Raw genomic sequence first — 4,700 nt, 5'->3', positions numbered from 1 at the left:
AATAAATAAATAAATAAATAAATAAATAAATAAATAAAGCCAATTATCCTGGCTTAGATGCACCCAATATAATCATGAAGCCATGGAAATCAGAAAGAAGCATGAACAGGAAATCAAATGAAGTGAGAGAGGACTTGACTCACACTGCTGTGGAGGATGAAGTGAACTAACCATAAGCTGAAGCTGGAGGGATGGAGGGGGCCTGGACGCTCAAAAAGGGCAGGAAGTTTATTGCATCTCCCTGAATGGCTCTAAAGAAAATGAGCCTTGCTGACTATATTTGATTTTTGTCACTCAGACCCTTGGCATTGAAAATTGTAAGGTCACAATAGGATCTATTAGGGTTGGAGTGAGACTTCAGGGTTATCACGTAATGCTGAGGTTACGGGGTCAGGCAGACACCATGAAGCAACTCTACTTGTGACTCTTACCCTCTGCAGGCTTTGCCCGTTCTGCAGACAGACTTCCAGACCACCATTCTATCCTTTCCTCTCCTTGATGGTAGGATGTATGGTTTCTTGCTTTTTACTAGATCAGTAGAATATATATATATATATATATATATATATATATATGAAAGTGATGGGGAGATTAGATTATAGAAAGCCTCCTGATGTCAAGGTCCAGCCTCGGTTAGGGTTCAGGCCCTCAGAGGGTCAGCACAAGGAGAACTTCTGACCACCAAGTGGACTGCATTCAAGTGGCCCCGAGTAGCTCAATACAATAACAGAGGTTTTTCTACCAGGTTTACATAAACAGCTTTATTATTGGCTTGTATTTTTGACTTTAAGAAATACATAACAATCTAAGGAATATGTAGTGATCATTATGAAAGCCCCTACTGTTTCCCTTTATGCTTCTCCAATACACCTTCTCACGGCCCATATAACCTTATTCTAGACATCAAGTTCAGCATTTTTGCAGGCTTAACTAAATATGGAGCCAGACACATCCTCCTCCCACAGCGCTTATGTCAGCTGGCAGTTGCTTGTGGTTACAAAGTTAAAAAGTAATAGACATGGTAACAATGCTTTAAGGACAACAATATTCAAGCCCAGACAATTCTTTAATGTCTACAAGATATATTTTTATATAGTTCCTTTTTCTACAAGAGGGTCCCATGTGTCAATTTCTCTGCAAAAGGCTCTTTTCCCATCTCACTCTACCATACTTCTTCTGACAATATAAGCTCCTGTGTATGGTAAAGCTGGATCTATCCATACCACATTTGCATTGTATTTTTTCCTCTTGGAGCATACCAGATCCTACCAATGGTTCCATTGCTTGTTGTCCAGGGAACTTACTCTCAACAGCTGGCACTACGTATATTCCTGAGGGTTTCCCCCTCCCCCCCATTATGTGTATGTGTGTTTTACTCTCTTTTCCAAAACTGTGAGACAGTTAATGTTTCCAGTGTTATTTTCTCATATGTATCTAACTATCTCTATCGAGTCAGAAAAATTTCCAGGATTAGGAGTTGTAGTTAGTAATTCCAGATAAGAGATTTGAAAAGCATTATCTTCCTATTGAATCTTCAGGGAGAATATTTGAGAAAGAACAAGTGTTCAGGGAAAATTATAGCTATTGCTGTATGACCAACAAAATAAAGCTAAAAACTGCCCAAAGAATCACAAAATAATGAAACAGAAAAGAGCCTGCAAGTTGCATGGACATTGTAGATTCCTATGCTGCCCTATGGACTACTGATTCTTGCCAAGTGAGAGCTGTCTTGCCCTGAGGAAACCTGTTGGACAGGGAGTCTTATGTTGATTCAACACTGGGCTGCACGGTTCCAACACTCTGATGCTAAAAGATTTCCTTTTTCTCTGTTGCTGTTGTTGAAGAAGCGGGCAACTACACTGTGAAAAGTCTTCCAGAACAGCCCACACAGCAATGACAAAAAACAACATGTATGGGGAGGAACTAGAAGTAATAACAACCGACAGCCTTTAGGAGCTAGGAACAATTTTGGTTGTTAAAATGTCCTGAGTCCTGCAGTTGGAAGGAACTGAACCTACGCCAGGACCTAAGTGAGTCTAGAGTAGATTTGTTTCTAGTCTTCAAACAAGGCTGCAGACCAGCCAATACCTTGATTGCAGCCTGTACAACCCTAAACATGGGGATCCAGTTAAGCAGTGCCCATACTCATAACTCATGCAAAGCCAGGAGATAAACACGTGCTGTTTGAAGCAACTAAATGGAGATTTGTCGTGTAGCCTCAAATGTTTCACGGTATTATACTCTAGTGGCTGGAAAAGAACGAGGTGACCCCCCATCAAGAAAAAGGCAGCAGATCTCATTGTAGGTCCTGTCTCTTTGTCCAGTGTGGGCTATAATAATTAGGATATCACTCATAGAGCCAGTTCTGTCTGCCAGGCTTTGAGTTAGTTCTAAAAGTTTTATATTCATTAGTTTACCAAATACTTGAAATTGTCTGAAGTCCATTGCACAGGCAGAGGTCCCATGATTGAGCAGACCTTTTGTATGCCATTGTTAGTAGCAGGGGCAGGCTAGAGATTAATCTGTCACATCCTTATCACTAGTTCGGGATGCCCCTCTCCTTCATGTGAAGGCAGCTGGGTAGACAGGCAGTCCAGGGAGTCCCCTTACCAATAGGGACCCAGGGACAGCAATGGCTTCCCCAGTGCAAGTGCTGCCCAATGGGGTGGGTACACCATGAACCATAACATCTACGTCAGAATTTTGTTTTCATTCAGCGAACAACCTCTCTTTCAGACCCTGCTGACCTCAGAGGTTTCCTCACGTATTATGTCTTCCGTGTACACTTTGTAGCTTGTGGAACAGAAGCTCAAGAGGAGAAACACCTGCTCAAGTTTTGTACCCATGGAAACAGAAAGAAGACTCGCCAACTTTAAAAATAAAAGCACTTGAAGAAAGCTACTTAAAATGTGGAAAAGGGAGAGTTGGGCTAAGCCATCTGTCTGCATAATGTATTTTCCCCTATTCTGCAGAGACTGATGATCCCTCCACAGTGCTGAGCACAGGTACGAGTGCGCCCGCTCTAAGCAGACCCACGGAAAAAGCTCATTTATACATCTCGGCACGCCGAGTGAGTTTAATGAAGGAGAGAAATTACAGGCTCCGAAGGTTGCTGGACTCTCTGTGTGCAAATACAATTAATGCGCTCCTCGGTGATGGGTGTCCGGAAGTGTTCTCACCTAATATCCGATTCAAGACAACCGGCAGGACTAACCCAGCGCTTTGTCTGCAGAGACATCTGAAATAGATCAGGAAAATAAATTAACTGTCAAAAACTTCATTTATTCTACTGAGATTAGGAATGCAGCTGGAAAATTCATTGGAGAGGCGGCTGTGGTAGCCCGACGAGGCTGTGGCTAAGATCCACACTGTGTAAGGACTGCAGGCGGCATGTTATGGCAGCCAGCAGCAGGTGGAATGGGCAGAACAGATATTAGCAGAGAATTCACACAGGCAAGAGATATGGGCCCTGGGAAGTCAGGCAAGTCATGGCCTGGGCTGAGTTAGCAGCACAACCAGAGCGGTCTTGGTAAATTCTTCTGCTCTGTCTCATGGAGGAAAGCATTCCTGTGTGGCTCTTTCAAGACCATCCTCATTACCTCCGCCCCACCAAGTTCATTATTTTGTGAGCGCTGGGCCTGAGGAAGGTAGAGAATGGAACACAGATGCTAAGTTATGCTTTTCTTTTACAGACATGAGAACTCTGTATTTCAATGGCTTGGATGATTAATTGAAAATAATTGAGCCACATATAACAAGAAAAGCTTATGAAGATCAGGCTGCTTGAAAAGAGAACAGTATTGGAAACATGGTGTTCACATACCACTTCCACATATGTAGTCTATAATTTCCTTCCTCCTGGATAATGCTGATACCATTGGTCCTTCTTCCGATAGACTAGATCATGCCACATGCTCCCAGAGAGCCTCTCACACCGCCATCTGCCACCTTGTTTCTTTCCTAAGCCATCCCAGCCACTTTGTGGATACCTAGCAACCCCAGTTCGTAGGCCTTAATAATAAGCTCAGAGGGTTTAAGCAGTGTGGCACACAGCTCCCCATCACTAAAACGAGAGAATACTAGCGATACCACCTCTAAGAGAGAACAATTTGGATCCTAGTCCTCAATTCACTGTCCCTGTTGTTTGCAATAAGGCAGGGAGGGGAAAACTGCTTACTTCATGGCCTAGGAGCATAGAAGGAAACAGGGGCATAATCCCTTCTGGGCTGAAGCCTAATAAGCCCCCATTAGACCCCACCATTTAAAGGTTCTACCATCTGTGGGGGGGCAAGTATGAGCCTTTTGAGGGACAGTGAAAATCTGAAGTTTAGATATTCAGTGTGCCCAGAGTTCCCCAGTTAGCAATAGTGGAGACAGACCTTTACTATCAGAGCCATTCTTAAGAAGTAAATAAAACCCTATAATGGGAAATCAGAATTAAATTAAGATGTCTTTATAAAAGCAGAATGGTTGCTGTGTGGCCAATCCTAAGGATTTATGTTTGTAGAGTCTGAGGAGAAAAATAATGAGAGCAAAAAAAAAGAAATTGCTGAGTTCTTTATCTATTTTGGAGATCAGACCTTTGTTAGTTGCGGGGTTGGTGAAGATCTTCTCCCAGTCAGTAGGTTGCCTTTTTGCCTTAGTGACAGTGTCTTTTGCTTTACAGAAGCTTCTCAGTCTCAGGAGGTCCCATTTATTCA

The sequence above is a fragment of the Microtus ochrogaster genome, unplaced genomic scaffold, assembly GCF_000317375.1.
Source record: "Microtus ochrogaster isolate Prairie Vole_2 unplaced genomic scaffold, MicOch1.0 UNK2, whole genome shotgun sequence".
NCBI classification, from domain to species: Eukaryota; Metazoa; Chordata; class Mammalia; order Rodentia; family Cricetidae; genus Microtus; species Microtus ochrogaster.
The sequence above is the reverse complement of the archived record's forward strand: the minus strand, read 5'-3'. Positions refer to the sequence as shown.